At 53.9% G+C, this 24340-nt stretch overlaps 1 long non-coding RNA gene across 3 annotated transcripts in view; it reads right to left on the reverse strand.

Moving 5' to 3' along the window:
* Positions 1-1562: 1562 nt before the first annotated feature.
* The window catches only part of LOC117085097, a 55474-nt gene continuing 32696 nt past the window's right edge, over positions 1563-24340 (reverse strand). The window contains exons 3-5 of one of the 3 annotated variants that reach the window (XR_004437788.1): positions 9313-9420; positions 4138-4465; positions 1563-1791 (exon numbers count right to left, since the gene is read on the reverse strand). This is a non-coding gene — a long non-coding RNA (uncharacterized LOC117085097). Of the gene's footprint in view, positions 1792-4137; positions 4466-4751; positions 5398-9312; positions 9421-24340 lie in introns of those variants that run through there. The other 2 variants (XR_004437789.1, XR_004437791.1) reach the window with 2 other exon arrangements.

Raw genomic sequence — 24340 nt, forward strand, 5'->3', positions numbered from 1 at the left:
GGCCCAGCTAATTTTGTATTTTTAGTAGGGATGGGGTTTCACCATGTTGGCCAGGCTGGTCTCAAACTCCTGACCTCAGGTGATCCACCCGCCTCGGCCTCCCAAAGTGCTGGGATTACAGGCGTGAGCCACGGCACCTGGCCTGGGGAGTTGTTATTTAATAGGGACAGATTTCAGTTTGGGAAGATAGACAGAGTTCTAGAGAAAAATGGTGCTGATCACTGCATAACATCATGAATGTATTTCATTTCACTGAACGATACACTTACAAATGGTTAAGATGGTACATTTTGTGTTAGGTGTTTTACCACAATTTAAAACAGAAACCTGGAAAGCATGAGCTTGAAATACATGGCACGGGAAACATCAGGCGATTTCAGCAAACAAAACTGTGAAGCCCAACACACCCGGCTTATTTGCCGTGGAAATTGCTCTTGGAATCATGACAGGAATCCTTTGGCCTTTGCAAAAATAATAGTCATGACTGAAGTCGGCTCAGCAAAATATCTCCCTCACTTGGAAACCACAGCTGTGGGCCCAGCGGCACTGCCTGAGTACTCACCCTCACCGAGCCAGGCGACGCGATCGCTCAACCTTCACGAAGGCAGTGAGGTGGGGCCGTTCTCCTCCCCACCATCAGTGTGACACTCGTGAGGCCTCAGTCGCTCCCGTGACTTGCCAAGAACGCACAGCTGGTGAGTAGAGCCAGGCCAGGACTGGCCAGGCCACCCCAGCCGAGCCTCCTTGCTTTTTAGCTGTTTCTGCATTTGCAGAGGTTACAGAGTTAACAGCAACAGTCTTCGAGGTTCAGAGTGAGCCCTTCCACGTTATATTTTATCAACTTATATGTGGTTCAGGAGGTAGGAGACGGGACTCGACTCCAGAGGGGCTTGGGCACGAGACCAGATTGAGGACTGGCTAAAACAGACTGGGCCAAAGCAGCTTTCAATCAGGAACACCCACCGGTAGGCTAGATCGATTTACCGTTGCCATGGCAACACCCAGACGTCACCACCCCTTTTCACAGCAGTGACCCAACGATTACTACCCCTTCCCTAGAAGTTTCTGCATGAACTGCCCCTTAATCAGTTCCCTTAATTGCCTGCCCTGCGTTGGTTCCAGTTTTTTCAATGCATGTGTTTCAGTTTTGCAATCTAAAAAAAAAAAAAGTTTCAACAGGAATATTCATTTACACAAGGAGGTAGGATTCAACAAGGCAACATTCAATACAGGTTTTTATTATTTACAAAGATCTTAGCAATTAAAAGTGGGTATAGGCGGGGCACAGTGGCTCAGGCCTGTAGTCCCAGCACTTTGAGAAGTGGATCATGAGGTCAGGAGTTCAAGATCAGCCTGGCCAAGATGGCGAAACCCCATCTCCACTAAAAATACAAAAATTAGCCGGGCGTGGTTGTGGGCGCCTGTAATCCCAGCTACTCAGGAGGCTGAGGCAGGAGAATCGCTTGAACCCGGGAGATGGAGGTTGCAGTGAGCCGAGATCGCGCCATTGCACTCCATCCAGCCTGGGTGACAGCAGGCTGGAAAAAAAAAAAAAAAAGTAGGTATAAATATGGCTGCTACTCTCTGCCCATGGGGTAGCCCTGCTCTGCGGGAGCAGTCACGGAGCTGTAACATGGCCACTTCAGCAAAGCTGTTTTCTGCCACCTCTGGCTGTCCTTGAAGTATTTCCTGAGCAAAACCAGGAACACTCGCAGGCCAGGCTCCACTTTGGGGCTCGCCTGCTCTGTGTTGGTTCCAGTTTTTTCAATGCATGTGTTTCAGTTTTGCAATCTAAAAAAAAAAAAAAAACGTTTCAACAGAAACATCCATTTACACAAGGAGGTAGGAGTCAACAAGGCAACACTCAGTACAGGTTTTTGTTATTTTGTTATTTACAAGGATCTTAGCAGCTGTCTTATTTGGTCTTCAAAACAACCTGGCAGGTACATATTGGCCCATTTTGGAGATGGGGATGGAGTACGGATGAGATTTACTTCACTGTCCAACTAAAAAGTAATAAATTTGGCACGAACCCGGGGCTTCCACCTTCCAGATTCAGCAGAGCCCAGAGCTCAGCAGCTGCGCCTCCTAATTATGTGAGCCAGGAACTCTTCCTCCCAGCTGGCGGCCTCTCCCCCCTCCAAGGCGCCTTTCACACCCAGGTCATCACACACCTCTGGCGCCCTGCTTTGGAATTGGAATGACCTCCTACATAAAGGCAGAGTGGTGATCCATCCTCTGAACCCTGAGCACCTGACGCTAAAACCAGGGGCTTAAAAATATACTGAAGGAGCAGAGGGAAGAAACGGGGAGGGAGGAAGGAAGAGAAGAAAGGAGACTGGGGGACAATTGTTGGCATATCGACCAAAGGGAGACTACTGGGCTGGAGAGTCCCAGCAGGGGTACTGTCTTTTCCATGAATCTCTTGTGATTTTGTATTGTAGCTATTCCAGAAGCATCCAGGATAGTATCAGTAAAACAACAATTGTCTGTGAACGACACACCCACAAAGCAGCCAAGGTTGAAAATTAGATAAGAGTTCTCTCCGCCGAGACTGGTGGCTCACACCTGTAATCCCAACATTTTGGGAGGCCGAGGCAGGCAGATCACATGAGCTCAGGATTTTGAGATCACCCTGCCCAACATTGTGAAACCCTGTCTCTAGTAAAAATACAAAAAAATAGCCGGGCATGGCAGGCGCCTGTAATCCCAGCTACTCAGGAGGCTGAGGCAGGAGAATTGCTTGAACTGGGGAGGCAGAGGTTGCAGTGAGCCAAGATCACGCCACTGCACTCCCGCCTAGGCGACAGAGCAAGACTCCATCTCAAAAAAAAAAAAAAAGAGGAAAAAGAAAAACAAGAGTTCTCTCTGCCCAAAGTCTGCCACCTGTGTCTTTGTGCAGGGCAGGCTGGGCATGCCGGCGAGTTGCCAGGCTGTGATGGGCAAGGCTATTCCCAGCTTTCTTGCCCCTGGGCAGTGCAGCTCCAAGGCAGGTTCCACACAGTGGGAGTGAGTCCAGTGACCCACGGTGGTCACCTGCCCCGGAGAAGGCGTCCCTGCTTGGCTCCTTCCTCTCCCTCTCTCATTCCTCCACTTTCCTACTGGCACTTCCCAGGATCGTCTCCCAAGTAACCTACTTGCTTGCAAAACTTTATCTCAAGGTTGGCTTTTGGGAACCCAAAGACAAAAAGCCAGGCCTCTCCGGGCCCACGAGGGGCACTGAAGTTGAGCAAGAAATAGGCCTTTGCTTCAAGCCCCTGGTTGGAGGTTGGTGCCACCTGTGGCAGCAGCATGACTTGTGGAGCTGGAGGTTAGGAGCCTCATTCGGAGGTGAGGGCATCATGGCCCAGGGAGGCAGAATAGGTCTCCTGAGGCCACAGGCCAGGAAATGGTAGGCTGGGATGGTCCTTGGAGCTGTCTCACTCTGGAGCACAAGCTCTTAACCACCTACTCCGCTGCAGCAAGGAGGGAGGGAGGGAGAAGGACAGAACACCGAGGGAGAAAGGGGACCTCCCACAACCTTAAAGGCTCCCTGCAGCTTGTGCCTCACAGCAGGGACCAGGCCGGGGCCTGTGGTGGGGGCTCTGGCTGCACCATGAGCCAGCCAAGGGCACACAAGCCTGCCCAGCCCCCATGTCCTCGGGCCACTGCTTGCCTTCATTTCTTGCCCCTGCCGTCCGTCAGAGGTGGGGACACAGCCCTCACCTTGGCAGGGTCTAGGAGAAATGGTGATGCTCAGAGTCTCCCAGCACAGCAGCACCCCCTTCTCGGGTGTCTCAGGAGAAAGCGGGCTGCCCTCGGCATGCAGGCACCCCGCTGAGGATGGCCTTGGCACCCCTCCTCAGGCCTTCCTGGGGACGGAGCTCTGTCTGTGGGGGGTCGGGAGGGAGGTGGAGACCTGGATCTTTGCTTGGACACTGCCTTGGGTGGGCTGAAGGAGCCTCGCCAGTGGCTTGGGGTTTGCTTTCCAGAGGCTGTGGTTTCCCTGGCAGCTCCGCACAGGCCCTGGAAATTCACAACGTGGCTTTGGGGTTTGTTTTTGTTTTTTGTTTTTTTTTCAGAATCTCATATAGTTTGAGAGAGAGAAATGAGAGAGAGAGAAAAAAAAGAGGAGACGGCAGGGAGAGAGAGACACACCTTCTGAAGACCTGTAGGGTCCTATTCACTCCTTGCTCCAAGCCTGGGGGTTTCCGGGAGGCCGCAGAGGCTCCTGCTCAGCCCGTGTGCCCAGCAGGAGGCCCTGTCCACACCTGGACAGCCTGAGGGCAGGGGCTGGACGAGCCGGCCCTGACTGTGGCCATGGCTGGCAGGCCTCGTTCCTCTGAGCTTTCTCTCGGCGCCTGGACCAGAGCCTGAAGTGCACTCAAGACTCTCTGGTCTGGATTTCCATTGTGGCTGCTTTCCAGTGGCCCCAGGGACTGTGAGGTCCTCCAAGGTGGGCAGGGCCTCCCGGTGCCCACCGTGCCTGGTGCGGGCGAGTGAGGAACAGAGCTGAGCTGGGAGCCACGCACCCTTGCTCCAGGCTCCAGCTCTTCCCTGGCCTGGCCATTCCAGCCTCGGCTCCCGGCCCACTCACTCCCCACTCTGCCAGGAGGAATCTGCAGGGCCTGGGACCGTGGCCTACAGGGAGCAGTGGGACGAGCCAGGGCCTTTCCTGAAGGACACCTGACTCATAAGAATGGTGGGAGCAGCCTTCTGCCATGTGAAAGGCCACCGTGGTGAGGAGAATGGCCACCACATGAAAAGCCACCACGGTGAGGAGAATGGCCAGGGAGGGCCCATCACTGACAGGTAGACCCTATGGAGCCAGAATTCAGTTCAGTCCAAAGAAAAACTTTCTGAGAGGCCCGAGCCTCCAGGCCTGGGCAGATGGAGAGTTCCCCGTCACTGGAGGTATGCAAGTAAGGGTGCCCACCTACAGAGAGGGTTTAACGGGGGTAATGAAAACAGGGTTGGAGGCCTAAATCAGGTCGTGTGTGTCACATGCTTTGTCCAGGGTGGGTAGAGTGGCAGGTGCTGTCCTTCACCTCCCCAGTAGCCACCATCCATCCTGCTTTCCAAACCCCAAACTGTCAGAAAACCCCCCGAGATTTCCAGATCGCGAGGAAGGTAAGGTCCACCCCCAGTGATAGGGGGTGAATCCTGATTGGTCCACGTCAGCCCTGGTAACTGCTCATCGTCCATGATTGGTCAAAAGGCAGGCATATGACCCACTTGTAACCAATGAGGTATAAGGGAAAATCTGCTGGGAGGAGCTTTCCTTCCTGAACGCAAAAGCAAAGACCTCAAGAAGAAAACTGTCCTCCGTCTTCCTGCCTGGGACATGGATGTGATGTCCGGAGACACAGCAGCCTCAGCTCTGGTGGCATGATGCAGCAGCCCAACCCTCCAGACTTTCTGTTGCGGAAGAAACAAGAATTCCTGTAGGTTCAAACCTAGCAGGTGGGTTTTCTGTTACTTGCAGCTAAAGTCATTTTCTACGTTACCTACAAATGGTCAGCTCAGACCCAGTGACTATAACCACCCCCACCCCCATGCACCCAGAAGCCAGAACCACAAGGAGGGGGCTCTAGATACACAGCCTGCTTTCCTGTCCCACGTCTTCATTCTTCCCTCTTTCCTCCTCCCAGGTCTCTCTGACTTCCCACAGCTACCCAATGCCTGTACCCAGCCTCCCTCCTGTTCCCAGAGCTCCCACTCATCCCTCAGACCTGAGGCAGATTTCAGGGGCTGCACACCAGGTCCATACCCCACCACATCAAGGGGGAGCAGTGTTTCTGCAGACCCCACACAATTAATCCTACAGTCGCCAAAATGTGGCGGGCACGCCATTTGCTCACAACAGGGACAAGGGTGCAGGAGGGGCAACCACCCCGCGGATGGATCACCACACACGCTCTGGACGCCAGGCCTCCCCTGGGCCCTCAGCATCTTCCCCAAGGCGGCAGGGAGCCATCTGCGGGGCTGGGCAGGACCTTGGCTCTGCAAACGGCTGATCCCAGTGTGCGCTTCTTGCTTCGCTGACTTCCTCTCAGTGCTGAAGGGTGCAGCCCTGACTGTGCTCTGATCATATTTTGATTTATAAAATGTGCCTGGATTATAAACCCTCAGAAACTGGTGACCCTCAGAGTGTGAAGGCTGAGTGATAGCACAACTCAAACCATCACCACTGCAATTTTCCTCTCCGTTACTGAAGCAAAACACCCGACTTGCGCTGCATCCTGAGGGCTCATCAGCTGCAGCCCTGAGAGGAAGAGGGAAGGTGAGCTTTCTGAAGAAGACCCCAGCTTTACCCCGCGTCCTCTGCCAGGGGGACGGCAACTTCACATGACTGCACTTTATTCTTGGCCTCTTTCTCCCACAGAACCACAAGATTCTACAGATGAGGAAACTGAGGCTCAGAGCAAATGAGCAGTCTCTCCAAGGCCACACAGTTAAGCAGAGCCTGTTTCAGGTAAAGCAACCAAGCCATCCTTCTCCTTGCCGTCTGTATTGCCTGTCTCAGGCTCAGGAAGTTGCCAAATTTAGGAGCTGGAAGTGCAGCAGGAGTCTAGCACAAGACTGCATGCTCACCCTGAGAACCTGGGACCACAGAGGAGCCACACTGGCAAAATCCCTAAGGCCTCCTGTGGAAGATGGTGGAGGGAACTTGGGGCAACCAAAAAACCCTCAAGAGACCAGGACTTAGACATTCAAAGAAAGGGAAGGGCAGAAGTGAAAGAAGAGGATGACTCAGCTAAATGAAATGTCAACCTGAGACTAGAGAGAGCACATTCCCACAGAGACTTGCCAACCACATGTGCTGAACTCAAGCAACCTTCCATCCATCCATATAACCGTGCATCCATGCATCCTTCCATCCCTCCATCCCTCCATCCACCATTCCTCAGTCCATTCCTCCATCCATCCATCCTTCCATCCACCCACTCACCAACCCATTCATCATCCATCCATCCATCCACCCACTCACCAACCCATTCATCTATCATCCATCCACTCATCCATCTACTCACCCATCATCCATGCATTTATCCATCCAATATCCCCCATCCCTCCATCCATTCATCCACCATCCATCTTTCCATTCATCCATCCATCCATCCTTCCATCCACCCACTCATCAACCCGTTCATCCATCATTCATCATCCATCCATCCACTCATTCATCATCCATGCATTTATCCATCCAATATCCCTCCATCCATCCATCCACCATCCATCTAAACATTCCTTCATCCATCATCCTTCCATCTACCCACCAATCAACTCACCCACCCATCATCCATCCATCTCCCATCCATATCTCCATTCCTCATCCATTCTTCCATCCGCCCACCCACCAACCCACTTATCCATCATTCACCCATCCATTCACTCATCCATCATCCATGCATCTATCCACCCAATATCCACCCCTCCCTCCAACTATCCATCCACTCACCATCCATCTATCCATTCCTCTGTCCATCCATCCTTCCATCCACCCACCCAACAACCCACCCATCCATCACCCATCTATCCTCCATCCATCCATTCATCCATCATCTATCCATCTATCCATCCAATATCCATCCATCCCTCTGTACTTTTGTCCGTCCATCCTCTCAACAAGCATTTACTTCCTCTGTGTTGGGCACCACCCTCAAGAAAGTCAGTCCAATAAAACAGAAGCACAGAGACAACCTTGGTAAAAGTTAATAGGGCTGTGACAGAAAGAAGCACTAAGGTCTGAGGAGACCCAGGAGGCACCCAGCCCACACAAGGATTGTCTAGGAAGGCTTCCTGGAGGGGGTAGCACCAGATCCAAATCTCAGAGGATGAATAAGGCACCCAAGCAAAAGAAAATGGGCATTTCACACCAAGAGCAAAAACAGGGCACTGCAAAACTGCTTGTTGTGTTCGAGGGACTAAAAGTGGGTCCATGTGGGCTGCAGGGAAGGGTATCTGTGCAGGGGTGGGGAGAGAGAGGGTTGAAGAAGAGGGCTGTGATGGAGGGTTAAGCTCCCTTTTGAGAATCTTGATGTAGAACTGAAATCTGGGGAAAACGTGGTCCCCAACTTTGGGGAGATAAGCACCAGGGGCAACCAGTGTGGCCCTTAGTGAAGAAGACCAGAGAGAGGAGCTTAGAGCCACAGCCACCAAAGAATGCGGGAGAGGCATGAAGGCCGCCCACCCCTAGCTGGGAAGAAAGAGCAGGGCTTGTGCTTCTAGCCACAGCCAGGTGAGGGCTGGAACTCCAAGACCCCCATCATCAATGTCTCCTTACCCCAACACTGGAGGTCCCAACCAAGGACAAATCAAGACTCGGATGTGTTTCACTGAGTCAGCACCGTGTTTTTAAAACCGTTAATCTGAGTGTCTTTAGTCAGGAGTGAACTCAGAAATCGTTAATAACTGCAACAGCCCAGCACCAACTGATCAGAGTGGACTTGAGCCTTGGTACTGGAGCAGGTTCCAGAAGGCCCTGCTGGCCAGGGGCTGACCCTTTCGCTGCTGAGTCCAGAGGGGTTCCCGGGGGTCCAGGGCAGCAGAAGTGCAATCAGGGGCTAAGGGCCACAGCTTCTGACCACCCAATGCAGAAGCATTTGATCATCTTGACAGCTGGTGTGGCCATGTCAGTGCATGCAGGCCATGTATCAGTCCTGCCTTTGAACGGGGTCCGCAGGCTCCACCCAGTCGGCCACAGTCCCCACAACACCCTGTCATCTTACACCTGGCAGATGACGTGTTTGGGTTCTTAATACTTCATCTTACAGATCCCAGAAAAGCCACATCAGTGGCCAGTGCCCCTAGACCACAAGCTGCAGGGTCTAGACAAGAGGACGGCTGACACCAGCAACATGTGTCCTTGGCACAAACTACACGCCGGCCTCTCAGTGTGTGCATGTTCCTGGAACAGGTGTCCACATCTTCAGCCCAGTACAGCGCCCTTTCAGGGGCAATACTGGCAACCGTGCCCACGATCACTAAGTGTGCACTGTGAGCCCCGTATAGGGCTGTAGCTTCCTGGACCCACGCAACGTCCTGGGGGCCTGGGGTGTCCCCTATTGTTTTTAGGTGAGGAAGTGGAGGCTAAGAGGTGTGGGTAAGTGAGTTGCCCCTGGCCACACAGCCCAGTGGGGCTTAAAACCTGGGTCCATCAAACTCCAACACTGGTGCCCTTGCCCCCTGCCCCAGACATCCCCAGAGAAGTCTTCAGGTAACAGAGCAGCCTGTGACAGCAGCGAGGGGCCAAGAAGCCACTGGGGTCACCGGCCATGCCAAGCAAAGGAGCAGGATAGATGGGGAAGTCCCAGGTGACATCACACTCACCTGCTCCTCTCAGAAGTGATTCGGCCGCTACGATGACCCTGGAGCTCGGCTTGCCAGCTCGGTGGATTCTCCCACGGCCCGGAAGGGAAGCCTGGTGAGCCCCATCTCCTAGGCGGAATAGAGGCCCGAGTCACATGGCAGAAGGTGGTGGAAGCAGGGCTGGGACCACAATATGCTCCCATGGCTCTTCCTCATCCCCTCCACATCACCTCCACACTGCCCTCATGTCACCTTCCCGGCATCTGCACGTCGTCACCTCCACAGCGCCTATCCAATGCCTTCATGTCACCTCCACGTCACCTCCATAGCGTCACAGTGACATCCCCTCGCCTCCATAACACTGTCACACCACCTGTACGTCACCACCACGGTATCTCCACATCCCCTCCACAGCAGCTCCGCGTGCCTCCTCCTCACCTCCGTGACACCTCCGCATCACCTGAGCTTCACTCCACAGCGCCTCCACATTGCCGTCAATATTGCCCTCTCTGGCTTATATCTTCTTTCCATCTTTTTTTCGTTTCGTGTTTAATAATTCTTTTCTTTTCTTTTCTTTTCTTTGACACAGAATCTCACTCTGTTGCCCAGGCTAGAGTGCAATGGCACAATCTTGGCTCGCTGCAACCTCTGCCTCCTGGGTTCAAGCAATTCTCCTGCCTTAGCCTCCTGAGTAGCTGGGACTACAGGTGTGCACCATCACGTCCAGCTAATTTCTGTATTTTTAGTAGAGATGGGGTTTCACCATGTTGGCCAGGCTGGTCTCAAACTCCTGACCTCAGGTGATTCACTCGCCTTGACCTAATAATTCTTTCCATTTTTCTGACTTCATTTTTTCTGATCGCACTAAGCACCCCAGATATCATTGTCACCCCTTGGACTTTTAGCTCCTCCCTTGCAGGGATTCCTCAGTGCCTTTGTTCATGTTGTTGCCTCACCCAAGGGCTCAGGGCCCAAGAGGGCATGGGGCCTCCACCAAGAAATGACATTAATAGATAATTGATCATTAATCGTTGTGCTCCATAATAGACAACGCATATTTGCCGTGGCAACTGGAACATCACCCAGACCTGGCAGAACAGCCAGAGGAGGCTGAAAGTGCAGGGCTAGCCCCGCCAATGTCTCAGGGAACGGGCAGGTGGACATGGCTCTGCACTTGGTGAGCAGGGGAAGGGGGCAAGAATCCCCAACTCTACTCTCCCTGTGGGAAAGTTCACTTCCCGTCTATGGCTTTTTTTTTTTTTTTTAAATCAATTAATAAGTGAGCCTTCTTTTCTATCAATTTAAAAAATTCATCTTGGCCAAGTGTGGGGCTCTCACCTATAACCCCAGCACTTTGGGAGGCCAAGGCTTGAGGCCAGGAGTTTTGAGACAAGCCTGGGCAACATAATGAGACCCCATTTCTATAAATAATAAAAAGAATTAGCCAGGTAAACTGGCAGTGTGCACCTGTGGTCCCAGCTACTCAGGAGGCTGAGGTGGGAGGATCCCTTGAGCCCAGGAGTTAGAAGTTGCACTGAACCATGATGGCACCACTGCACTCCAGCGTGGGTGACAGAATGAGACCCTGTCTCAAAAAAAAAAAAAAAATTGAGTCTCTGTAATGATGCTTTTGCCAAATACTTAACAACCAACATAAAAAGTAAATAAATAAGCCAGATGCAGTGGCTCTGGCCTATATTCCCAGCAACTCAGGAGGCCGAGGCAGGGGGATCCCTTATGTCAGAAGTTCAAGACCAGCCTGGGCAACATAGTGACACCCCGTCTCTTGAAAAAATTGTTTAATTAGCCAGGTGTGGCGGTGCACGCCTGTGGTCCCAGCCACTCAGGCGGCTGAGGCGGGAGGATGGCTGGAGCCCAGGAGGTGGAGGCTGCAGTGAGCCATGATGGCACCACTGCACTCCAGCGTGGGTGACAGAGGAAGACTCCAACTCTAAGAAAAATAAATAAAATTAATTAATTAAATAAAATGAAACCTTCAAAAAGAAAAAAAAACTCCTATTTCAGGCCCACATCTAATGCCACCTCCTCGGAGAAGCCTTCCATGATACGCCCCTGCTCAAAATTCTCCCTCCTCCTCTGATCCGCAGCCTCTGACAGCTTCCTGCGGTGGGGTCCAGGGTGGCTGTGCAGGCCGTGACTCATGCTTGTTGAGGACCCTGGCATGACACCCTCCATTCAGGTGGGATCAGGGGCAGAACAAGGGCCAGTGGCCAGAGCTGTGGGAGGGGTGGTTGGCTCAGTCCCAGGGAGAGCTTGCTCTCGGAGCTGTCCACAGAGGCCTCCTGGTCAGGCAAGAAGCTCCCTGTTCCTGGGATGGGCAAGACAGGCGGGAGGGGGACCGTCCTCCTGCGCAGCCATAAGAAAGCCCTGCAGACCACAGGGCACAAACAACAGAAATGGTTTCCTCACGCTTCTGGAGGCTGGGAGTCCAAGGTCAGTGTGCCGGCAGGGCTGGTTCCTTCTGAGGCCTCGCTCCGTGGCCTCCGCCCTCACAGGGTCTTCCCTCTGTGTGTGTCTGTCCTAATCTCCTCTTCCTATAAAGACACCAGTCAGATTGGACTGAGGCCCACCCAAATAACCTCACTTTGCCTTCATTATCTCCTTCAAGACCCTCATCCCAAATGATCCTGGGGGGCTGTGAGGGCGATCTGGCTGCGACGTCTGTCACGCCATCGATTGCTAGGGTTGATTCAGCTGATCTTGCTGACCAGACAGGTGTCCCCCTCCTCCCTCACTGCTCCACGTGCATCCCGCCCAAAGCTGCATGCTGTGTCGACCATCCTGAGAGAGGAGGACCAGTCTCCGGTCAAGCATATATGAGTAGCTGCACTCCCCTGCTAGAACTCCAAACAAGCTCTCAAGGTCCAAGTGACACTGGGGATTAGGGTTTCCACACAGGAATTTGGGGTGCCCAGAGCAACCCATAAGCTGTGGCCTCCCGTGGGATGGGTGGACTTCAACCATTACAGCTGCAACTTCCAGCTGGAAGCCACGACCCATCTTTTGTGGCTACCCTAGAGATCAGGAGACCTGGGCCCTCATCCCAGCCCCTTTGTGCCTGTGCTTTGGGGCCTTGGCTGAGTCTCTGCTTCCGTGAGCCCCTCGTCCTCCCCATTCTGTCAGGATATGTGGTCCAAGGCCCATTGTGGCCCAGGAAAGGGAGGGTGTCCACCCAGCACCTTCATGGCCAGCTCCAGGGACGGCACAACTGGAGCAAAGCCACTCCTGGTCCCCGAAGATGTGGGCACAGAAGGCCAGGAGGGCATCCCCCTTCACCACTGCTGCCACACTGGCCACCGCTTGGTGATTCCACAGCAGTCATGCATCACAGACGACCATTCAAGCCACTCTGCCTCAGTCCACTGGCCCTGCCTCAGAAGGCTGAGGCATTGCTAATGCCTCCCTCCCTCACCACTCGGGGGAGGCCTGAACCACGCCACAGTAGACAGACCCATGGTGCTGCCTGGTTTGCTAATACTGTTTATCATTCCATCCTTATTAGAAAAACAAAGCAGCAAAGGTTCATTGCGGAAAATTTAGAAAATGCAGAAATGAACAGAATTAAAGTCACCTGCCATCCCCATGCCCAGCAAAATGACATCTTGGCATCCTCACCTCTCTCTTGCTTTGTGCAAAAATGGCCCGATGGCAGCTGGCCCACCAGCCTTGGGCTCCCCAGCCACAGAGCATGGCCTGGCACCAAGGACTTTGCTGCAGGTTCTGCAGGAGCCTGGGAAGTCGAGGCTTTCACGGCCACACCCACGACAAGCCTCTCGACAGCCTGTCCCCTCAGAGATCACCTTCTCCGAGCTCTCCCTTGGCCACACCATCCCCCAGGGCTGCCATCCTTCTCTCTTTGCCCCACCCCACGTCCAGCCCCCTTGTTCCAGCTCCTTCTCTGCAGGGTCCCCAGAATCAGGCCACAGCCACACTCTCATCAGGCAGCTTGGCACACGTCCCTCCCCGATCAGAAGCCAGCTTTCATCAAGCGAATGCAGCTCAACTCTCGTTAGTTCGGCAGCTGCTAGGTGCCAGACCCTGCATCAATGCTAGGGATACACAGGGAAACAGTCCTCAGCCTTAAGGACCCTGTAGTCTGAGGGTCACAGTTGGAACGAACCCATGGAAAGGCGCAGGCACGGCATGTGATGGGCCACTCTGCAGAGGAGGTCGGCTTAGAAACTGCCTGTCTCACCGCGGACAGTAAGCACTGTGAGGGCAGGGGCAGGCTCGTCCTCCTGCCCCCTCCAGGCCCTTCACAGTGGTGCCCAGCCCAGAGTGGCCCCCATCCTAGGCTCAGCACTGGCTAAGAGCTGCCCCCAGGGTGCACTCATTCCAGGCACTGGCGGCCGCTGTGCACATGGACAACAGGGCTCTGGAAGCCACGGCGTGGCCCCAGAAGAGACTCAGGTGCTGGCCAGGAGACCTGAGGACTTGCGTACAGAGCCCCTGAGATAGTCCCTCCATCTCGTTCCTTGATTTTCTACAAAATTAGAATTTTGCTGTATAAACATCTCATATTTTGCCTTTTTGGAAAGTATAACCCATGAGGTGTTCTGTCCGATTTAGAATGTTCCCACCCACGGCTGCAGGATGCACTTGGCTGCTTCTCTCTGGCCAGTGTCCGGGTGTTGTATTCGTCCGTTTTCATGCTGCTCATAAAGACATACCCGAGACCGGGCAATTTACAAAAGAAAGGGGTTTAATGGACTCACAGTTTCACAAGGCTGGGGAGGCCTCACAATCATGATGGAAGGTGAAAGTCACTTCTTTTTTTTTTTTTTTTTTTTTTTTTTTTGAGACGGAGTCTCGCTCTGTCGCCCAGGCTGGAGTACAGTGGCCGGATCTCAGCTCACTGCAAGCTCCGCCTCCCGGGCTTACGCCATTCTCTGCCTCAGCCTCCCAAGTAGCTGGGACTACAGGCGCCTGCCACCTCGCCCGGCTAGTTTTTTGTATTTTTTAGTAGAGACGGGGTTTCACCGTGTTAGCCAGGATGGTCTCGATCTCCTGACGTCGTGATCCGCCCGTCTCGGCCTCCCAAAGTGCTGGGATTACAGGCTTGAGCCACCGCGCCCGGCCGAAAGTTACTTCTTATGTGGCAGCAGCAAGAGAGAGAACTTGTGCAGGGAAACTCCCATTTTGAAGACCATCAGATCTTGAGACTCATTCACTACCACAAAACAGCACAGGAAACACCCACCCCCATAAATTCAATCACTCCCACCGGGTTCCTCCCACAACACACGGGAACTGTGGGAGTTACAATTCAAGATGAGATTTGAGTGGGGACACAGCCAAACCACAGCAGGTGTTTTGTTTGGTTTCTTCTGTTGAGATGGCCTCAAAGCATAGGGAAGCATCCTGGCCCCCACCTAAGCTCAGTGCCCTGAAGGCTGAGCTGCTCTGGGATCCGGCAGTGTCCAGCTCCTGCCTTGTGTGTCCCCATTCAGTGACAGGAGCCCTGTGGCCGACCTATTGCGCCCCACCCCCATCCCCAGTTCATGGAAGGAGGGAAGGGATTCAGGGAGAGGCCTGGGGGCCAGGGCAACCTGGCAGCAAGGCCTACTCCCTTGGAGTCTAGAGCAGACGCAAATGATTTGTATCTGCCAAGGGCTCTGAGGACTAGGAGGGAGAGGGTCCCCTCCCAGGGCACACAGCAAGGGTCTCAGCCCCTCCTGATAGCTGCCTCCACCTTCCACCTAACCCTGCTCAGGGGATGGAGAGCTCAGATTACTAAATGAAGGAGGCAGCACCCCCTCTGGACTGGATTCTGCTTGGCCAGTGGCATGGGTGGGTGCACCTGCTTCCGTAAAACCTCTCTTCTGCCAGCCTAGGGCTTCTATCTTTATGGGGAGGAACCCCCAGTGTGGGAAGACAGGAGCAGGCTCGGGGTGTCAGCAAGAGCCTAGAGTAGGGTAGGGATTGGGGCCCGGCAAGAGGCACCTGGAGAGAGTCATTCATTCATTCATTCATTCATTCATTACCTCCCTCACCGGGTGAGTGGCACCTACACCAGTCAGGTTCTGTCTAGGTGCTAGGGACACAACAGTGGCCAAGTCCCCACCCTCACGAGCTGATGCTCCAGTGAGGGAGGAGGAGACAATAAGCCTGTGCCCAATACAAAATTCAGTAACTAATGAAGACAGAGAAAAGCAGGCACCGATCCCAGAAATCATCTAACACCTGCAGGGTTTGGACTGGCCCTGGAGGAAGCGGGGGCAGGGATGGCTGGAAATAAGAGAGAGCCAGTTCCACCTGTGATCTAAAAGCCTTCTCTGGAAGGGATGGACAGAGGCATATTGGAGGGAGGTGCCAAGACCAGGCAGAAGGTGGCTGTAATAACCCAGGGAGAGAGGCTGGTGGGCTGGCCCTGGCAGCTCGGGGAGCAGACAGGAGGGGTGGGTGGAGGAAGCAGCCAGGGCCAGGTGACCAGCACGCACTGCTGCATACCAGTACCAGGGAGCAGGCAGTGAGCTGGCCCTCAAAGTCAGACACCACCCACCACTGCTGCCCCAGGGACAGGCTGGACAGCAGGGCATCTTCCTGCTGACCCTGGCAAACCTCGTGTCAAAGGTCAAGGTTTTGAGCAGAAAAATTCACCAAAGAATAAGGATCTGGTGGGGGGAAACAGGAAAATGATTGCCTCTGCTTGGTGGATTCCATGCTGCTTTAAATAAGGGGCTGAAATGCGCATGACTGTGTTAAGAGACGGGAGATCTGTGCACAGTCACAGTCAGTCCTGGGGAGGGGGTGTCCACAGGGGTCACGCCAGCTTAAAGAGGGGAGGACAAGAGCCGAGGCGTGGTAGGGGTGGCTGGAGCGGAGCCCAGTGGATCCGGCAGTAAGAACTGCGTGCCTCTCAGGTGCTGCCCTGCATGTCGGGGAGGAGAGCAGGGGGAGTCCAAGGCCGGACAGGAAATGTCCCTCCTGTGACCTGGGAACCCCAGCAATGGTGCCATTCTCATCCTCACTGTCAACAGGACAGGCGCTGTTCTCACCCCACACCGAGCAATGCATGTCATCCTCTCTTCCACTCTGCCAGGGAGGAGTCATTCCTCCCCCATTTACAGATGAGGAAACTGAGGCCCAGACTACTTAAATAACTTGTCCAAGTTGTGGTTTGTGAGTCACAGACCCAGGACCCAACCTCAGCCCACCCTTGAGCCAATCAGCACAACCCCTGCCTTCTAGGCTCGGAGGCATGAGGGCAGCCTATGTGAGCTGTCTCCGCCCTGTGGTCCAAAGAGGCGCGCCCACTTCTCCCCATCAGATTGGTGAGTCCTGAGTGGAACCCTGGCACGTCCACAGGGATTCAGAGGAGACGCTGATACGACCACACATGTGCATACACACGCTCACATACAGACACACACACTCATACCACACACACAGACTCTAAACCAGAGAAACAGTAGCTTCAGCCACCGAGTGGCCACGAAGGTGTCTCCGCTGGGGAGATGGTCTGAGTTAGTCTCTGACTTCCCTGTGGATTGAAAGCCAAGACAGAGAAAAGGGAGTCTGGCTGGGAAAAGGAATGAGGGCTGGTGGGGAGTTCCGGGAAGCCACTTCCTATCCTGGGACACCAGGCCCCAGGAGTCCCCAAAGCCCAGGGCCACAGGTGCCCTCTCCATGGCACTCCCCAGCCCTGGGACAGCAAACCCCTCTGCCCGCCTCCCCTGGAGCCTGTGCTTGCCCCTCTGGGGCTCCCATCACAGGAGGCCCCCTTGTCTCTAGGCACCCACCAGAGCCCACGCCAGATCCATTGAGTCACCAGTGTCTCAGAAAGCTGGAAGGACCCTGCACACAGGGGAGGTAGTCTTCTCAGGGCCTTCTAGGGGACCAGAGGGGCATTTAAGAGGAAAGAAAACCCACCCTGAGCTATAAAACGAAAGCAGGGGCAGCTGCTTACCCCATGCAGGGAGCCCCAGGCTGGGCACTGTCCTGGAGGGTCAGATGTCCAGCCCTCATATCTGCCTTAATGCCCACAAGCCCAGAAGCGGTCTGGCCAGAGGAGGCCAGTGAATGCTCTCAGCTCAGAGTCTAGATGATGGGTTCCGGAAGAACCAGGGCCAGCAGGAATCCGGATGGGGCCCTGGGGGATCATATATGGGGGTGTGCATTTGATCATCACCTTCTCTGGCTCCTGGGAGCTACAGTGCTCTAACAGCATGGAGTGCCCAGGCCCAGAGTGAGGGGTCTTGTCCGAGTCACAACACAAGGTCCCCAGGTGCCGTTGCCAAGTCCAGCGATAGGGGAGTGTGTGAAGGGGGATTTTTTTTTTTTTTTTTTTTGAGATGGTGTTTCGCTCTTGTTGCCCAGGAGTGCAATGGTGCAATCTCGGCTCACTGCAACCTCTGCCTCCCAGGTTCAAGCATTTCTCCTCCCTCAGTCTCCTAAGTAGCTGGGATTACAGGCAGGCGCCACCACACCCAGCTAATTTTGTATTTTTTTAGTAGAGACGGGGTTTTACCATGTTGGTCAGGCTGGTCTCGAACTCCTGACCTCAAGTGATCGACCCACCTTGACCTCCCAAAATGCTGGGATTACAGGAGTGAGCCACCACGCCAAGTCAACAAAGGTTTTTGTTTGTTTTTGTTTTTGTTTTTGAGACAGGGTCTCACTCTGTTGCCCAGGCTGGGGTGCAGTGACGCAGTCTTGGCTCACTGCAGCCTTGACCTCCAGGGCTCAGCTGATTCTCCCACCTCAGCCTACTGAGTAGTTGGGACTATAGGCGCATGCCATCATATTCAGGTAACTTTCATATTTTTAGTAGAGATGGGGTTTCACCATGTTGCCCAGGCTGGTCTGGAACCCCTGGACAGAAGCAACCTGCCCATCTTGGCCTCCCAAAGTGCTGAGATTATAGGGGTGCACCACCTCACCCGGCCAGGAAGGGGGATTTCTACCTCACCCTGCCCCATGGCTGCTCCACCAGCCTCAGAGATGGCGGGGTTCCCCACCAGCCCAGGCTGAATGCAGAGCCCCAGAGAGCAGGTAATTCAGGGCACACATATTCACATAGTTCCCTCAAAACACTCATGGGCCAACGAGTGCAAATGTGTTTGACCACTGGCACAAAACAGTCAAAACTTGACCAGGCGCGGTGGCTCAGGCCTGTAATCCCAACACTTTGTGAGGCCAAGGCGGGTGGATCACCTGAGGTCAGGAGCCTGGGCGACAAGGTAAGACTCCATATCAAAAAAAAAAAAAAAAAAAAGTCAAAACTCCCGCTCCGCCTGGACTTTCTGAAGACAAATCTCCCAAGGCCACCAGCCACTGTCAGGGAGGATGTGGCTACCACAGGGTGTCTTCTCTGACAGTGGGAATAAAAAAGCAGGGACAAGGATAATTCCACCTTCTCTAGCTAAGGAGCATATTGCACACAGTTCGTTGCACTGATTTTTTTTCAAAAACATAAATAGCACGTGCAAGATATTTCCAAAAACAAAGGCAAAATGGGGGGAATGTACTTCAGTCCTCTGTCTTGGCTGAACTCTTTGCAGAGTCAGGGGAAGGTGCATGGTGGCTCATAGCCAAACAACGTGTGCTGGCTCAGGGCCAAGCCCAGCAAGCCACGTTCATCACCTTGAAGCAAACCACTTGCTTCCAGACGGGGCCAGACACCTGGCAAATGGGCCCAACGTGTCCCATAATTCAAGGCTGGCATGGAGGAAGTGAAGGCAAGGAGGGCCCGGAGAGAAGGCTGGACTCCAAGGGGGTCAGGGGCTTGAAGGAGGCCCCTCTGCCGCTGGGTCATTAACCCCAGTGTGTCAGGAATCAAAAGAGTATATAGGAGGGGCCGGGCACGGTGGCTCACGCCTGTAATCCCAGCACTTTGGGAGGTCGAGGCGGGTGGATCACGAGCTCAGGAGATCGAGACCATCCTGTTAGCAACACGGTGAAACCCCGTCTCTACTAAAAATACAAAAATTAGCAGGGCCTGTTGGCGTGTGCCTGTAATCCCAGCTACTCGGAAGGGTGAGGCAGGAGAATCACTTGAACCCGGGAGGCGGAGGTTGCAGTCAGCCAAGATCATGCCACTGTGCTCCATCCAGCCTGGACAACCTTGTTTGAAAAAAAAAGAGTATAGGAGGTGAATGAAGACAACGAGGAAGGGAGGGACAGGCAGGGGCAGTGACGGGAGAGGAAAGGAGAAAAAGAGTTCCCTCAGACCTCTCGGGGCACCTGCTAGCTCTGGGTCACTGTTCTGCCCAACAGCCTTGATGGGCCCTTGTCCTCAGCCCAAGAGGCAAAGACCTCCCACTGTAGCCAGGACACTGATGGAGAAAGGCACAGAGGCAATGCCTAAAGCAGCTTGGGCAATCCAGGAATGCTTCCTGGGGGGAGTGACAACCAGGTTGGGACCTGAGTCAAAAGATAGCTATTAGCTAGGCAATGAGCTTGGGTTGGGGTATTCAGGAGGGAAGGAAGGAACATTCCAGGTAAGTCAGCAGAATCTTCAAAGGCCAGTGCAGCAAAGTAGAGGGTCTGCAGGAGCTCAACGTGGCAGAGGGCTGGGGTGCAGGCAGAAGGTTGATGCTGGGGTGGGCAGGGGTGCATGGGGCCAGCTATCCTAGGGATGTGAACTTCATCCCATTGGCAGCAGGGAGCCACCCAGGACCGTGAGAGGAACCACCTGACTGGACACATGGAGTGGCCAGCCAACAGCACCTCTCCTGTGTTCCAAGCCAGGGGAGAAACCACACACAGGACTTGGCAGATGGGAAACCAAGATACCCCCTTATTGCTAAGGAAAGGGATTTTGGAGAATATGGCTTCTGTCTGCAGGCCAGTGAGAGGCCTAACATGAGCTCCAATGTTGGACAAACTGACCATGGGCCTCCACAGCCTGGGCAGGTATCTGTCGTCATGGGGCAGAGGGAAGATGGTAGGCCCTGTCGGCCGACCTCATCTACAAACTCTCCCTCTGAGTAGGAGGAGGGTGCCCGGGAGAGGCTGGAGGAGGCCCTCCCCAGTGGAAGGGAACATCAGGAGGGGTTGTCAGGCGCCAGCTCCTGGCAGAGCCCACAGGCTGGATGGAGGAGCTTGGGAGTACAGAAGCTCAGAGCCCCGCCAGTCCTCCAGACAGCTCCTCTGTAAGGACTGAGCCAGATGCGAGAACCTGAGGCAGCATCTGTCCCAGTTTTTAGGACTCAACTGCCATGTAATCCAGGCATAGAAAACTAACACCGGGGGACAGGCTTTTGTGGACTAGCAAGTCAGGGACAGGACTAAACCCATGCCCTGGGCTCCTGACTCCCTGCCCCACAGCTTTTTCCCTCACAGCGTTTTCCTCTTACACTTTGCCCCCCAGGACTTCCTCATGCTGAGTCTGGTGCACACGGCCAGTGCTCCTGGCAGCTGTCCACAGTCATCTGCGTGACCAAGTGCTGCAAAAATGTCACCAGAGACACGAATCCCAGCGTGACAAACAAGACACGATCACCATCAGGCCTGAGCCCACTCTACAGATGGGGTAAGAGGCCAAGCAGCCTGACCAGCGAGTTCTCAGCCCAAAGAGCATCCCTGCACTCCTGAATCCTCAAAAGAGTATACGAGGGGCCGGGCACGGTGGCTCACTCCTGTGGGAGGCGGAGTCCAGCGAGATGTCCCAGGCTAGAGCCGGCTCCGCGACGAAGGCGGGGCAGGGGCGGAGCCAAGGAAGGGCGGGGTTCAGGGCAGGGGCGGGGCAGGGCGGGGCCCAGGTCCTCCCCGCCCTCCCTGCCATTAACTCGGAGCCTGGTGCAATGGAAAGCGGGCCAGGAAGCAGAAGTCCAGGTTCTAACTCTATCACAAAACAGTGCACCCAAGCAACCAGGCAGCTTCCGAAGACCTCGTATGTGACCCGCCATGTGCTGGGTGCTGGGGATACAGACATGAAAAGAAAAATAAAAGACTCAGCCCTGCCTCCAAGAGCTCACAGTCCCGCTGACGGTTTAGTCCTCTTCTCTCTCCGGGCCTCAATGCCCCCATCTGGGAGATTGACAGATTGGACTATCATGACCCACCTCGCCACCGCTGCGGAGACGCCCCTGGATCACGCCCCTGCCTCTGAGGCCCTGGACAGGGCTCAGGGCCCAGCCCCCAAAATTGCTCAGGGTGAGGTTGAATGGATCGACCACAGCAAGGGTCACCTCACAGCAGGAGACAGGGAAACTGAGTCCCAGAGAGTCAAGAGAGTGCTTCCCTGAGACCTGGGTAATACTGGAAGCTGGGCTTCCTTCCACCAAGAGCTCTTCCCCCTTTTTTAAAAAAAATTATTTTTATTTTTTGTTTTTGTTTTTTGAGACAGAGCCTCGCTCTGTCGCTCAGGCTGGACTGCAGTCGTGCAATCTCAGCTCACTGCAACCTCCACCTCCCGGATTTAAGTAATTCTCATGCCTCAGCTTCCCAAGTGGCTGGGATGACAGGCATGTGCCACCACACCCAGCTAATATTTGTATTTTTAGTAGAGAAGAAGTTTCACCATGTTGGCCAGGCTGGTCTCCAGCGCTTGACCTCAAGTAATCCACCTGCCTTGGCTTCCCAAAGTGTTGCGGTTACCAGCGTAAGCCACTAGGCCCAGCCCAAGAGCTCTGTCCTGCGGAGGCAGAAACAAGTATCTGCCCTCTCCAAGCCTGACTTCTCACTGGCTTCCCCCAACAATTGCACTGCAGGTTCTGCAGGCTTTTCCTTCCTTTTCTTCTCATCCTGTCCCCTCCCTTCCCACAGCTCTGGAACAGCAGCCTTTACCTGGGCTGTCTGAGCTCCTGGTTGCTCCCCAGAGACAGGGGCCTGGCTGTGTATTGGCATCCACAGCACATGATAAGGGCTATGGGATTTGGGCGACCTGGAGGGTGAGGAAAGGAAAGGTGCCCATGTGAGGACCAGGCTTCTGGAGAGAGGGACTGGCAGGAGGAAGTGCTGCCCCAAGGGGCAGAACAGGGCTCTGAAAAACCACAAGATGCTTGTGAACAGCCAATGCTGCTGCTATCCAAGCTGTTATCCTGTGAGGTGCCTGAGCGGCGCCCTGAAGTTTTGGAAGGTGGAAGATGAGTTCTCTGCAAGGAGAGTCTTCCTCGGTGGGATAGGGGCCTCATCCAGAGCCGGAGGGCAGCACAACACCCCTCGCAGGCCACCTGTCCGCAGAGTTCACCCTCCTCGGCCTCCTCTCTCCCTCCTCCCACCAAGGTGGGCCCTTTGTTCTCCATCTGACTCACCAGGGCTCCTTCCCCCATCCTACCCCACATCAGCCCTGCCTCAAGCTGGAGGGGACATGCTGGGGGAGCTGGGGAGTCGGTTTGTGTCCTGCTTCTGAGAGGCAAGAGCTCCAAAGGACCCCTCCCTGCCCAACCTGTTTCATCCCCAGATCGTTAGAGCTGACACAGGGTCTGCCTAACTAAATCCCACTCCCCCACCCCTCCACTAACCCCTGCCCCCAACACACACACACACACACTCTGGCTCCAGCTGTCCTCAGGGTCCCAATGCCCTCTGGACACTATCCCAGGACAGCCCCTCTAAGTCTGCCAGTAGCTACCATACCCCTCCCTCCTTCTCCAAGCTAAATGGCCTCTGTTCCCTCAAAAACAAAGAACTAAAGGCAAGCGCTAGAATGATGAAGCTCTTAGAAGCAACAGAGTGCTGCGTCTCCAGGACCTCATGGAGGCAACGGCCTCTTAGCCTTGACACCAAAGCATGAGCAACAAAAGGAAGAAGAAAGAAATTGGATTTCAGCAGATTCAAAACAGCTGTGCTCCCAAGGACACTATCAAGAAAGTAGGCTGGGTGCAGTTGCTTACGACTGTCATCCCAGCACTTGGGGAGGCCAAGGCAGTTCTATCACTTGAGGCCAGGAGTTTGAGATCAGCCTGACCAACATGGCAAAACCCTGCCTCTACAAAAAAATATAAAAATTAGCCAGGTGTGATGGTGCGTGCCTGTAGTCCCAGCTACTCAGGAGGCTGGGGTGCAAGGACTGCTTGAACCTGGGAGGTAGAGGTTCCAGTGAACCAAGATTGCGCCATTGCACTCCAGCCTGGGCAAAAGAGTGAGACCCTGTCTCAAAAAAAAAAAAAAGTAAATTAGTAAAAAGATAACCAACCAGATGGGAGAGAATATTTTCAAATCTTATTTCTAAGAAGGGCTTTGTATCCAGAATATGTAAAGAACTCAGGTAACTCGACAATAAAAAGACAACCCACTTTAAAAATGGGCAAAGGATCTAAGCAGACGTCCTTCCAAAGAAAATATACAGATGGCCACCAAACACATGAAGACACCCTAGACATTATTAGTCACCAGGGAAATGCAAATCAAGACCACAAGGAAATGTCATGTCATTTCACATTCAATGAAAGGCTAGAATCAAAGTCAGGGGGAAAAAGAGGCAGATAAGTGTGTGGGTGAAGGTGTGCAGAAATAAGAATCTGATACACCGCTGGTGGAAAGGTAAAATGCTGTAGCTGCTCTGGAAAAGTCTGGTAGTTCTTCACAGGTGAAACACAGAGCTACTATAGAACCCCACAATTCCTTCTCTAGGTACACATCCAAGACACGTGAAAGCAGGCCAGGCGTGGCGGCTCACACCTGTAATCCCAGCACTCTGAGAGGCCAAGGCGGGCAGATCATGAGGTCACGAGTTCGAGACCAGCCTGGCCAACATGGCGAAACCCCATCTCTACTAAAAATGCAAAAAGCAGCTGGGCATGGTGCCGGGCACCTGTAATCCCAGCTACTCAGGAGGCTGAGGTAGGAGAATCATTTGAATCCCAGAGGTGGAGGTTGCGGTGAGCCAAGATCATGCCACTGCACTCCAGCCTGGGCAAAAGAGCAAAACTCCATCTCCAACAAAAAAAAAAAGGAAACCTACGTCCACACAAAATGTACATGTAAATGTTCATGGCACCATTATTCATAATAGCCGAAAGGGAGAAACAACCCAGATGTCCATCCAATGGTGAATGGAGAAACACAGCGTGGTCTACCCACACAACGGAGCATTATTCGGCCATCAAAGCAAGCGGGCCCTGACACAGCATGAATGAAC

This window comes from Trachypithecus francoisi, unplaced genomic scaffold (genome assembly GCF_009764315.1).
Source record: "Trachypithecus francoisi isolate TF-2019V2 unplaced genomic scaffold, Tfra_2.0 Lachesis_group1, whole genome shotgun sequence".
Classification (NCBI taxonomy): Eukaryota; Metazoa; Chordata; class Mammalia; order Primates; family Cercopithecidae; genus Trachypithecus; species Trachypithecus francoisi.